A 14,551-nucleotide genomic window follows, 5' to 3' on the forward strand; every position below is an offset into this window, starting at 1 on the left:
TATTGTACTTTTCACTCCACTACATTTCTATCAAGGTCCTCGAAGTAGAAAGTCGTTACTACTGTATGTAGCAGCTTTGAAAGTCAGTGGGTGATTTCATTCTTCTCTAAAAAAACTTTTTTTCAGAAAGTTTATCAGTAATCACTCTTGTAGGGCTGCATGAAGTGATTTCCCAGCATTTTTTGAACACTGACCAGTTCCAAATGTGATATTTATTTACAACAATTCAATAAAAAGAAATTAATATTGGGGTATATATTAGACACAATATTGTCTGATTTTGCTAAATTGTGTAAGTGAAAATATTACCTATAAAGCCACAGAAGAACTGTTGTGCGTCTCCTAACAAAACACAAAAGGTGTTTGACTTGAAGCAGCACTGCACAGACTGTTCTGTGTGTGACATCAAAGTACAGCGAGAGTGATTAGACAGCATTTTTTTAAATGTTTGTTTTGATGTCAAATAAGTCTTGCTGTTTTGCTTTTTTTTTTTTTTTTAAGCAGTGTTGCTGTTGTAAAGTTATACAGCTACAGTTGTGTTGCTGGGTTTTAAAGCAGGTTTGATCTACCATCCTGCTTTTGTGGGGGTGGGTAGGGGTGTAAAATTTTTTCCCCATAGGTTTTTAACATTCTAAAGCTCTTTATTCCAAAGATACTACAAGCTAGTCAGTGTATTCAGCAGGTGTAATGTATTCTAAGTTGCTTCAGAAGTATTGCAAGTATTACGTACAACAATAAAACAGTGCATTGACATAAAAAAGGAAATTTACTTTTGGTACTTAAGTACTTTTAAAAGCAAGTACTTCTGTACTTTTACTTAAGTAAAAATCTGTCTTTACAACTTTTACTTGTAATGGAGTAATATTTGACCAGCAAAACATAACACATTTTTCTTAAATATATAAGTGCTTGTGTGTGTATTTATATATACACTAGTGTTGTCAAACAATTAATCGCGATTAATCGCATCCAAAATAAACGTTTTTGTTTACATAATATATGAGTATGTACTGTGTTTATTTATTATGTATATATAAATATGCATACATATATATATTGAAAATATTTACATGCATATACATTTATATATTTATATAATTTTATTATAGATAAATATATTTAATATATAAACATAGCATATTTTTCTTAAATATATACATGCATGTGTTTGTATTTATATATACATAATACATATACACAGTACACATTCATATATTATGTAAACAAAAACTTTTATTTTGTATGCGATTAATCGCGATTAATCAATTGACAGTACTAGTCTTTACACATTGAAATGTATAGCTTCCTTTATATTTTAGGAAGGGTATCATGTTGTCAGATTTGGGGGAAAGTTTGAAAACTTTCTTTGTGGAAAGGAGCTTTAAATGACATGAGGGTAAGTAAATGAGTAATGTCTTCTGTTTTGGGTCCGTAATTCCTTCAAGAACATTCCCAAGCTTAAACTTTCAAAAGGCTTACTTTCTAGCAAACAAAAATTGTTTCCATGTGGGAATCTGTGCATTTAACCTGGAGGCAAAGCTGAACCGACAAAATTTCCTGGCGTAAACAGCTAATCCTCCACAGGTTAAATGAAATGACTTGACATCTGCTGTAAACAAAGCCTACAGAAACTGCTGTTCCACTAGAGGAATTTTAGCTTTGGCTTTTATACAGGGTTCAGATGAATGGGGTTTTTATTTCCGAGATAAGCTATAATGACGAATCTCTGCTCCAGGGAAAGACTGACAGAATGAGCGGAAAGTGACAAGCCGTGTGAGAGAGCATCATCACAAAGGTTTCCCATCTCCTTCTCCCTCAGTATAGCCCACCTGTTCATGCTTATATCCCTCACTCAATCATTTTTGTGTCTTGCTCTATTTTCCCCCTGTCTTTCAAGAAAGCCCTGGCCTTGTTACAGAGACTCATCCTGTTCAGTTCCCAATCTCTGTCCCTGCCTTATTAGAAATCCAATTCCCTGCCTCTCTGACCTCCCATTCTCAACATTTCCTCTTTCAACATCTGCAGCGAAACTTTTGATGTGCGCAAAACATCCTGATCAATCATGGTTTCGTTTGCCTCTATTAAGGCGCAATCTTCCCTCCATCTTCACTCTGGGTAAAAATGCACATATATTAGAATGCATTGCTTCCATGCGCTCTAGACCTACCAGAGTTTATTTTTTATAATATGCACCACTGGCTGTCATGAGGCACGAACCCTTTCATTTATTGAGTGTGCTGATATTTGGCGGGATCTGTTCTGATTGTTGAGGTATGTCTATCTGAGCTTCGCCGGTTACATAACAGCTAGATTGCAGGTTTTCTGGCTGAAAATGAATCATAGCCTATTGAACCACCCTGGAGGACCTTGGATAGCATCCTCCAATCCTCCACAGGACCCAATGATCACTACAACACATATATCTTATCTTAACACACTATGTCCAAATACATTGTAAATTTGTTTAGGACACTGTTAAGAAAGCAATTTCCCCTCGCTGACCGAGCTTAAAAAGAAAAGAAAAATAAACACATAGTAGGCTAATAGAAAAAGAACAAGAAAAGAAAAAAAGCAGTAGAAAATGATCATTAAAGTATCACGTGTTCTCGTTAAACCGGACTCAGTCGATGTAATCGCTGAGCAATTCTTCACTCGATCATAAAGCAGTGCTTCCCTCTCATTAAGCAGCTGTCAGGCGCTCCCACGCACTAGATGAATCTCTCGCGCTCTCATCAGAAGCATTGAACTACAGCAGTCGCGCGCAGCTCCGTCATTTCCATCAGCTGTAGGGAATTCTTTATCAGGGAAACCGTGCTGAAGCGAAGACTTCCGAATCACTAAACGTAAGTACTTAAGTCAAATTACTAAAAGAGGTTTTGACCACCTGTTTGTTGAGGTGTATTTGCGTCTCATGAAGCGTAGGCTAACGGAAATATACTGTTTTAGTGAATGAATGTGTGTGTGATAGAGATAGATGCAAATGTATAGCACTTTTATAATTGAACTATTTTTATATGTATTTATAATTATTATTTGTATTGATTTATAGCTTTTATTTATATTGATTAAGTAGAGACAGACGTTACCCTCATCTTACTAACTTGAATAACCCATTTTTAATTTAAACGTACCTAGTCTTCAAGCAGTAAATGAATCCATGAGAATGTCTTGCTCCAACCAGACAACGAAAGCACAGTATGAGCACAAGGATCCTTAATTCCCAAATGGTTTAAGTCCAAGAGAAGCCAGAATATGATGACATATGATGAATTATTTAGCTTCTATCTTCTGTATATTCTAGCTATTTCTGACTGTCTATTCAGTGTACATTCTAGTCCTGTTTCAATTATTGATATCAGTCATTTAATTGTTTGCAATTGTTCTGCTTTCATTTGTATGCATTAAAATACACTCTCAGAAATACACTCTCAGGAAAAAAAAAAAAAAAAAAGGTACAAAAGCTGTCACTGGGCTGTTACCTTTTAGGTACTAATATGCAGGCTACGGTCAGGTATGGAGCCTTTTGAAATGGTACTGCCCCCGTGACAGCTTTTTGTGCCTTTTTTTCTAAGAGTGTATGTTTAATTATTCCATTATTTAATGTAGGTCTATATATAAAATTATTATTTATATTAAATAAGTGCAGACAGACGTTACTAACTTGAATAATGGGCTTAAAATGCAGTTGCGTGGCTTACATCAGAATACATAAATTATGTATTTTCTTCAACATGGGGTTTTAGAAAATATTAATACTTTAATCAAATACATACCATGTTCTTTATTTTTTTTAAACATTTTATGTAAACATTTGTGCTGTCAAACGATTCATCGTGATTAATCGCATCCAAAATAAATGTTTTTGTTTACATAATATATGTGTGTGTACTGTGCATATTTATTATGTATATATAAAGACACACACATACAGCTATATGTTTTGAAAATATTTACATGTATTTACATGTATATTTATAGTCAAATAATTTATATTATATATAAATATATTTAATATATATACATAACATATTTTTCTTAAATATATACATGCATGTGTATGTATTTATATAAAATACAATAAATAAATACTTTTTTAAATTAATTAAAGTTGAGGTTTCCATGTCTTGAAAAAAAAACTACACAATTTGTATTCAGCTAAAGGATAAGACTGGTTAAGGTACTTATACAAATGTAAGTATTTTAAGGGTCCCCACAAATCAGACATTTTAGCTGCAGGAAAATGGAAATATGCAATAAAAGTATATTCAGAACACCAGGGGAATGCTTGCATATCAGGCAGGGAAAATACTCCCCCAGAAAACAATAACGATGTAGAGACAGACTGTATGATTCATCAACATGTCTTTGAAAATATAAACAACAGAGCTGACGCTGTTTTGGTGGTCCCCGTGAAGTTATTTCTGAGCTGTGGCTGTGACTCTCTGTGATGCGAAAAAATAAAAAAATTAATTAAAAAACAGCTCTGGGGCTGAATGCATGATAAATTGTAATGGTATTTCAGAGCTTCTTTAAAAAAAAAAGCAAAGACCTACATCTGCAGCACATGAGAATGCAAGTTATGATTACTAATTTGTCTCAGAAGTTTGTTTTTAGGTTTTGAAGATGAGTAAAGAGCCTGATGTATGCAGTGCATATCAATAGACTGAGCGGCATCCTTATCTTTGCCTGTCCTGCCCCTTTGGCCTATAGCCAGATGCCTTACGTTGTCTCATGTTTTATTCAGGTCCAGTCAGGTACATTTTGTTCCTTATACAGTGGGGAAAATATTTATTTGATCCCCTGCTGATTTAGTAAGTTTCCACACTAAATAAATGAAGGGTTTGTAATTTTTATGGTAGGTTTATTTTAACGGATATAAACAGAATATCAACCAAAAAATCCAGAAAAAACACATTATATAAAGGTTAGAAATTGATTTGCATTTCAGTGAGTGAAATAAGTATTTGATCCCCTACCAACCAGCAAGAATTCTGGCTCCCACAGATGCTTATGTGCCCATGTGGAACACAGAATAGCCCTGCCACTTTAAGAAGTTACTCCTAATGTCAGCTCGTTAGGTGTATAAGACATCTGTCCCCACAATCTGTCTTCCATTCCAACCTCTCCCACCACCATGGGCAAGACCAAAGAGCAGTCAAAGGATGTCAGAGACAAGATTGTAGATCTGCACAAGGCTGGAATGGACTACAAGACCATCAGCAAGAAGCTTAGTGAGAAGGAGACAACTGTTGGTGCGAAATGGAAGAAATACAAAACAACCATCAATCGGCCTCGGTCTGGAGCTCCGTGCAAGATCTCGCCTCATGGGGTAAGTATGGTCATGAGAAAGCTGAGGGATCAGCCCCGAACTACACGGGAGGAGCTTGTTAATGATCTTAAGGCAGTTGGGACCACAGTCACCAAACAAAACACTGGTAACACACTACGCCACAATGAACTGAAATCCTGCAGCGCCCGCAAGGTCCCACTGCTCAAGAAGGCACATGTACAGGCCCGTTTAAAGTTTGCCAAAGAACATCTAAATGATTCAGAGAAGGCTTGGGAGAAAGTGCTGTGGTCAGATGAGACCAAAATTGAGCTCTTTGGCATTAACTCGACTCGCCGTGTTTGGAGGGAGAGAAATGCTGACTATGACCCCAAGAACACCATCCCTAAAGCCAAGCACGGAGGTGGAAACATTATGCTTTGGGGCTGTTTTTCTGCTAAGGGTACAGGACGACTTCACCGCATTGAAGGGCAAATGGACGAGGCCGTGTACTGTAAAATCTTGGACGAGAACCTCAGCCAGAACACTGAAGATGGGTTATGGATGGGTCTTCCAGCATGAAAATGACCGAAACATACCGCCAAGGCAACAAAGGAGTGGCTCAAGAATAACCACATTAAGGTCATGGAGTGGCCTAGCCAGTCTCCAGACCTCAATCCTATAGAAAATCTGTGGACGGAGCTGAAACTTCGAGTTGCCAAACGACAGCCAAGAAACCTTAAGGATTTAGAGAGGATCTGTAAAGAGGAGTGGATCAAAATCCCTCCTGAGATGTGTGCAAACCTGGTGACCAACTACAAAAAAAACATCTTATCTCTGTGCTTGCCAACAAGGGTTTCTGCACCAAGTACCAAGTCATGTTTTGCTTGGGGATCAAATACTTATTTCACTCACTGAAATGCAAATCAATTTCTAACCTTTGTATAATGTGTTTTTTCTGGATTTTTTGGTTGATATTCTGTCTCTATGCATTAAAATAAACCTACCATAAAAATTACAGACCCTTAATTTCTTTGTAAGTAGGCAAACTTACAAAATCAGCAGGGGATCAAATAAATATTTTCCCCACTGTACTTCAGCCATTATTATGTGCATACAAGGCCATTTATAAAAGATATTGATTACAATTTGCCAGACTGTTCAAAATAAAGAGTTTCAAATGATGATGGTGATGATGATAATAATCATAGTAATATGAGTATACTGACTGATATTTGTGTGACTGTTGGAAATCGTTTTAAAAGATAAAAAATATCATATAATATCCATTAAATAAAAAACATTTTTGGTAGTTGTCTTTATATGACTAAGCATGGCACCTCACTGCTGGTGGTGGAGTGATATAGCAGGTATCTACAACATGACAAACAGATATTCACAGGGCTGATAAAATGGAGCATGATGGTAGGTATCATTCTGACCAAATATCACTGATTTTTGATTTCAGACTAGTAGAACACCAACTCCTCTCGCTTGATTCCTGAAGATATCAATCACCAACAGACACTGCTTTGGCACAACATGATTGACATTTAGTTCTCATTAATTCTCTGAATGCACACCCAATGGAGATTCAATTACTGGATGAAGAATGGGGTTTTGATAGTGTGACTGTGCATGTAGTGGAGTATGAAATATCCCGCGAGCCAAGTAAACAGTGAAATTAAAACAAAATGAAATTCCTTCTAAGAAGCAAAATAATTGCTTGAATCTCCTATGGGGTGCTTTTGGTGAGCAAATAAACGAGTTTGAAAAGGGGGATTTGTTTATTTTTATTTATTTAAATTGCCATGAGGTGATATCTTCTAATATTGCATTAAATATGTGGAGACGTATAATGAAATATTTAATTGCTTTGCTGTGTCTATTTTATTGTTTGTCTCCATCTTAATTAATTGAATATTGAAATGAAATATATTCTCATCTGTTACAAATAGCTTGTTTGGGCCGTTTTTATTGTGATTTAAATCCTAAATATCATAAATGTCAGAATAACTAATAAATGGTTAGCTTTGATATTTCCCAGAAAAATCCACTGACCATGAGTTGATGTAACCAAAACTTAACATAAGAAACCCTTATTTAGCACCTCACACACTTGAGTTAATTGGACATCATTGAGAACCGTCAGCTGCGCAAATTAAGGCAATTCCGCTTTGTTTCTGAAGGTGAAGGACAAGACTGTGTTTGATGCGCTTCCAACTCATTTCAGGAGAGTGCGACGTTATTGATTGAGGCCATGTGGTCAGACAGCCTGTAATGATCTTGTGATCGTGTCTATAAAGATTTCAGTGCCCAGAAGCATTCCATCTGTTGACTTCCATCTGAATCAAGATCGGATGATACCTGTAGGTGACCCAGGTGGCCCTATGTGTACAAACATTCACACCATGGCTTCATTTAGCAGGTTTTATAGAGACAGTCCCACCGCACCAGGCTGAGTCTAATACTCTTTGTTCTTTTTGCCCAAGACATGAATTTTGATAGAGTAGTAGTGCCTTGAGCAGTATTAAAGTAATAGTTCACCCAAAAATGAAAATCTGCTAAAAATGTACTCACCCTCAGGCCATCCATGATACAGATGAATCTGTTTCTTCATGGGAACAGATTTGGAGAAATGTAGTAGCTATTACACCACTCAATGGATCCTGAGTGATGAATGGGTGCCACCAGTGAGAGTCCAAGCTGATAAACGCCCCCCCCCCATCATAATAATTCACAAGTAATCTACATGACTGCAGTCCATCAATTAGCATCTTGTAAAGTGAAAATACATTAAGAAAAGCATTTTAACACTAGAACCGTGTTAATTTTTTTACCCCTGGCTGTTTTTCAAATGTACATAACAGATTTAAAATAAAACATTCAAGTCTCCCAGTCATTGACTTTTACTAAAATTATGTAATTTACAATCCAATGTTGTAAAAAATTATTTAGATAAAACCAGATAAAAAAAACGGGCATTTATATCTATACGCGCCAGCGGGTCAAATTTACCCACCTATATAACGCATGTATTTTCGCGCTGTCATTTTCTTGCCGCTTATGTTTTAACATTGTACATTTCTAGGCAACGCCTTTCACTCACTGATTTAGCAGTTATGAGTTTCACAAATAAAGTCAAAATGACAAAAAAAGGCGATTTATGGTAGGTATTAGAAACACTAAATGCCACGAGTGATGGAGAGTCTGATGGTAGGCCTAAGTTATGCGTCCTGGGTCGGCTCAGCATCTGACGGCTCATCTGACAGTGATCCAGATATCATATTTACATGTTTTAGCCTACTCTAATTGTTCAAACTTTGGTTTAATTATTAAATTTTTGTCTTGCCATATCGTTTATTTTTTTAGTTTATTTGTCATCGAATCATCCTATGCGGTGTGGTGAATTATTGCTCATTATTGTCTATAGGCTGTTTTAGTCATTCATAGCATGGGTTATCTTAATATATTGATTAATGACATTGTATTATACTATTAAACCACCCAAATATTTAGGCTACTACCTTCTAATTTCCGTTGTCAGTGCAGGCTTTTTTTTTTAATTTTTTAGTTTAGGCTACTGACCATTATGGATTAGTGTAGCCTGCATTAAAAAGTCTTGAACATAAAACAACAGGATAAAAATATAGTTGATGACTAGACATAATCATTTCATGACTCTAGACACTTCTTTGTGAAGACAGTAGCATAATACAGTGAAATAATATGTTCTTTAGCCATATAAATACAGTTGCCATGTGCATGGGTAAAATGCACCCGCTGGCGCTTTTAGGTATACAGCGACCTCTCGCGGTTCTAGTGTTAAAGTGTCAATTCAATTATAATCCATAATTATGCTTCTTCCCGAAAAAAAGTCCATCGCATGAAAATTAACCTATTAACATATTTGTTTAGAATTGTTTTCATCTGTGCATATTCCTCTCCTGATTCAGACAAGATAAATTTTTAATTGGAGAAAGCAATATTATGGATAGAGGACTTGTATTGTAACCATTTAATTTAACAATTGAAATTTTAAATGCATTAAATATGGATTTGTTTCTTACAAACAAAGCATTTTACTTCACAAGACATTATGGACTATGGACTATAGAGTGTGGATCACTTGTGGATTATTGTGATGTTTTTATCAACTGTTTGGACTCTCATTCTGACGGCACCCATTCACTGCAGAATATCCATTCCATTGGTGAGCAAGTGAATGCTAAATTTCTCCAACTCTGTTCCCATAAAAACAAACAAACAAACAAACTCGTCTATATCTTAGATGACCTGAGGGTGAGTAAATTTTCATTATTCCTTCAAAGGAATATAATTGCAACCAGACTGACTCCAGCCTGAAGTGCGATCACCAGTCCATCACCCAGAAGGCTTTTTGGCACATTCAGTGCTGGAAGTTTGAGAAGGACAGATCTTCAGTCATTCTGCATCTGGCAATGTGTTCTGATATCTCTCCGTGACAGTCTGTTGTTGTTTGCTCTCTGAAGCAGAGATAGCAAAAAATCGCATTACCTCTCGAGACGTGTTGCATAAGATTTATGTAGCCTACTCCAATGCAAAGTTCTTTATTTTGGTCAAAAATGAGAGAGTGCTGAGTGAAATTCCAACTTCCAGATGGTTACATCAGACCTTGGGATGTAAAACTTTCTTTTAGGGGAATTGGAAGTCAGTGTAGCTATACTTCAAATTGATGCTCTTTCATTTTTTAATGCACGGCCCTGTCTTATTGTGAATAATCCATTGTTGCATGCTATTCAAAAAAAAAAGTTTCTGTAATCTTTAATCTAAATGTAATAACTTGCTCTTCTTCTAAAATGACTTTCCTTTTCCATTGACGTCAATGTGAATAGCCAAATGCACTAGTTTAAACAACTCTCACCTGGTTACTGCTAGCTACAGCCACTGCATTAAACTAGTGTAGCGCATGACCACGAGAAGCTGCGTTTTAGTTGTTTCTGTCCTCAAACCTTTTTTCCGTTACCTTCAAGCCACCGGTTTGAATTTGGTCCTGCTAGGATTCATTTTTGCATTTGGCAGGGAATGCTATCATTTTTCATGTGTTATGTGTTGGTAAATATTGCTGTTTATTGCTGAATACTTTTATATGGGTATTGCATTGTGCTTTGTTGCGATCATTTAGTAAAAAGCTTTAAAAATATATCAGAAAAATACATTTTACTGAGTGTCTATTAAAAGTAAATCACCCATCTTATTGGCAAAGGCAATTGGATTAACTCTGCCCTGTATGTCTGTAATAGTGGAAATAAAGTATTTAATAGGCATTTAATAAATTGAAATTGGATGTGGTGTCCTTGCATTGAGCAGACTGGCAGATCAACTGCTACATGTGCAGCTCATATTGTCACCATGCTCAAAACTGTGGCTCACTTTCAAGACGTATGAAGACACCTATTGTACAGTAGGTTCAGCATGATTAGGGTTATGGGTAGGTGTAGGCTTAGGCTTTAGGGACAGAGACAATAAGGTCCCAATCAGGCAGCATCCATTTATGATTTTAATAAATATACACTGACCATGTTGTTATTGCATACTGTTTAATAATTTGCTATAAATACAGTGTAGTACAATAGCATCTAACTCTACTTGGACTTAGTGTAAATGGCATCCATCTACTATTTACAATTAGTGCTTAGTACACTGATTGTAAATAATGTGCTTGGCTAAATTCTAGTTATATATCTCCCAGCCCCAACAGACAGGCAGTCAGGTATCATCCATGAGCATTATTCCGACTCTAAAAAGTGATAAGAAATGGTGGGGTGCCAGTATGACATCAAAATTTACCCTATTTACTTTTTAATATACAGTGCTGGTGTTATTGTGCATGATTCTTTTGCTTCGGAATCTTTTATCAGAATGTAATAACTTGCTCTTGCTCTGAAATGACTTTCCTTTTCGGCTCTTTTCATTAATCCATTTACTTTTCAACCCCTCCCCTCCAACCTGGCTTCATTCTGATTTGAATAACAACCATTTCTCATGCATCCACATAACAAAACAAATTATTCCCGCATTTTCACATGTGTGTTTTCTGAATCACCATATTTGTTTACTTGTTTCTGATTTGCTATTTTATACTGGGAACATGTGTCAAGGCTGATGTAGCCGCAGCACCAACAAAACAGTGACGAATCTGCTGCACCATATTAGAGCTCAGTGAATTAACAGAGTAGGTCCTTTGGGAGGGAATTGTGAGACCTTCCAACGCTTATATATTCACTGAAACTACTCGCAATTATCTTTGGTCTTTTGAGATTCTCTGAGGAAGGGAATTGCCATCTAGCAGGTAACCCAGGCAGGGATTTAAAAGTCTTCAAGGCATATCACATATGCAAATACTTTTAATAGAGTGTAAATCAAAAAATTATTGGTGTGAGATATATAGTCCCTATTGATGCGCACCTAGAATGGATCCTGTGATTTGTTTTCTTTAGTAGAATATGGCTTTTATCTTGCGTATTATTTGGAAATAAATATTTTTTTCTACATACTCAAGAAATTCATGTTTAATAGTACAGCGAGTAAATGGTCTTTAAATGCATGAAGGCGAAGAAAGTTGGATGAGGATCAAAATTGTAGTGAACTTCATTTGGACAGATTTAAAGGCGATTTTCTCAATATTTAGATTTTTTGCACCCTCAGATTCCAGATATTCAAATAGTTGTATCTCGGCCAAACATTGTCCTATCCTAACAAACCATACATCAATGGAAAGCTTATTTATTCAGCTTTCAGATGATGTACAAACCTCAATTTCGAAAAATTTACCCTTATGACTGGTTTTGTGGTCCAGGGTCACATATGTTACTCATAAGACAAAATAGAATCTGGGTAGATTTGTCAGGGTTCTGTCACTTTGGTCTTTTTTATGATTGATAAAGATGAAGATGTAAGTGCATAAAATAAAAATTGCATGTATGTTATATATGCAACTTTATTAAATCAACATATACAAAAATCTGCATGTTATGTATTAGGGGTGAACTGATTGTCGGCGCCGATATTAAGAAGCATCTTTATGGTTATCGGTATCAGTCATTTTTAAAAACTGATTTGCCGATAAAATCATTTAAAAGCATTTAAAGAAGGTTTTTGTCACAGCCTTTGTTATCCTTAATTTTAACATAAATTTTCATTTTTACACCACACATATGCAGTATATCAGTTCAAAATATCAGTTATTGGTCTACCATGTATTGGCGGGTTTTAGGTTGCATATATACAGTGGGTACGGAAAGTATTCAGACCCCCTTAAATTTTTCCCTCTTTTTTATATTGCACCCATTTGCTAAAATCATTTAAGTTAATTTTTTTCCTCAATGACCATATGTCCAAAGCTACTGCTTTAATGACACAAACATACAGTTCAGACCCAAAAAAATACAGTGTGAACCCTGTTGAACTCGGTTTTGGAATCAAGTGTGAAAGCAACCTTATCAAAGTGTTAGTTTAGCAACATGGTATTACCAAAGTCTGTTAGAATCAATTTTGAATGGAGGCTTTTATGCATGCTGTGTGAGGAGTGCTACCTGTATGATGTATAAAGTTGGTTCCTATGAAACGTATTTTAAATTGGTGAGTTTATTCTTTACAAGGACAAAAAACAGACAGCAAGACAGCTCACTACTTTTGGAACAGTACCACCGTTTATAGCCAAAGCAATGTAAAGCTGTATTTATAGTGCTAATCTTAAAAATATCATTAGAGGGCAGAGTGCTAATAGTGTTTAATAAACAGCCTGATTAGCACAGTCTGATCCTGTTCTAACCAACTGTAGGAAGTGAGAAATATGGCTGGCAGGAGAAAATAGCTGCTGGGATGATCTTAAGATCACACTGACTAGCATGGCTTAGCATTGAGAAAGAAATGGTTGGCCATCTATTCCAAGCTTTTTGAGCAGTCAATGTGCTCAGTGGTGCGTTTCCACTGCACTGTGAAAAATGAATCACCAAAACTTGTGTGGAGCGTATTAGATTGACAGGGCGGCGCCAACGTCTCTCAGTGTTATCAGAATCTTACCGCCAGGCCAGATTACAGCTTCACCAGCAGTGATGCAAATAGTAAAAATTTTAAAATGCTTTCATCTGGCTTGGCATGCATAAGCATAAATCCTATTACCCCAAAGAGAAAACCAAAAAGTGATAAGTACCTTTTAAGTAATGTACCCGGCATATTTTTAAACATGCCGTGAAATGCTGAAAACCATCTTGTGCTCATATGAGGTGGTAAATTTGGACAAGGGGGCGAGCAAACAAAATTGCCACCTTAAAAACTGCATAGCAAATTGTATCAAATAGACTGCTGGAGTTTACATTTGAAATGGACGTACCTCAAAAATACTGGGGTGTTTTCTCAGCAATGGCCACTAGAGCATTCAGTAGATGATTTAATTTGTCCACTAACAATGTCCAACAGTGAACATCACAGAAGAATTCTGTCTTTTTTCTCAACTTAAAATTATATATTGTATTTAATAGGAAAGTTCACCCAAAAATGAAAATTCTGTCTTTAATTACTCAACGTCATGTCATTCCAATCGTGTAAAACCTTTGTTCATCTTCAGAATACATGGACTGTTTTAACAAGGTCCTTACTACGTTTCTGGGTCTTGAACATGGTAGTTCCCATGCTGTCTATGCATTGTCAGAAAGCTTTCAGATTTCATCAAAAATATCTTAACTTGTGTTCTAAAGATGAACGAAGGTCTTATAGGTTTGGAATGACATGAAGGTGAGTAATTAATGACAGAATTTTCATTTTTGGGTGGACTATCCCTTTAATGTAATTAACATTTTTTGAAATAGAAAGACAGTTGTAACATGAAAAATGGATTAAATAATTTTCAAACCATGAATGTTGAAATTATTTGTTTATTCTTGGTGGTAATGCGATTTCAGTTTTAAATGGAATAATTCAGATTTTTATTAGTTTAAGATTAAAGGTCTGGAACAAAGTTTTAACAATAAAACAGATGCATTTAAAGCATTTGAAAATAAATGATAAAGACTAGCTCCCCATATTATATTGCATATAGTTGCTGTTAAAAGGGGGGGATATTGGAAATTGCTGGATATTGGCAGGAACTGGAACACGCTGTCGTATACGCCGATCCAGAGCATTCCAAACATGCTCAATGGGTGACATGTCCGGTGAGTATGCTGGCCATGCAAGAACTGGGATGTTTTCAGCTTCCAGGAATTGTGTACAGATCCTTGCAACATGGGGCCGTGCATTATCATG

The 14,551-nt window shown here is 36.0% G+C and overlaps 1 protein-coding gene across 1 annotated transcript in view; it reads left to right on the top strand.

Moving 5' to 3' along the window:
* The first annotated feature begins 2,689 nt into the window (after positions 1 to 2,689).
* The window catches only part of LOC107552231 (5-hydroxytryptamine receptor 1F-like), a 14,347-nt gene continuing 2,485 nt past the window's right edge, over positions 2,690 to 14,551 (top strand). The window contains exon 1 of the mRNA XM_016234077.1: positions 2,690 to 2,843. The gene's annotated coding sequence lies outside the window, so the exon portion shown is untranslated. The remainder of the gene's footprint in view (positions 2,844 to 14,551) is intronic.

The sequence above is a fragment of the Sinocyclocheilus grahami genome, unplaced genomic scaffold (assembly GCF_001515645.1).
Source record: "Sinocyclocheilus grahami isolate Dianchi unplaced genomic scaffold, SAMN03320097.WGS_v1.1 scaffold443.1, whole genome shotgun sequence".
Lineage (NCBI taxonomy): Eukaryota > Metazoa > Chordata > Actinopteri > Cypriniformes > Cyprinidae > Sinocyclocheilus > Sinocyclocheilus grahami.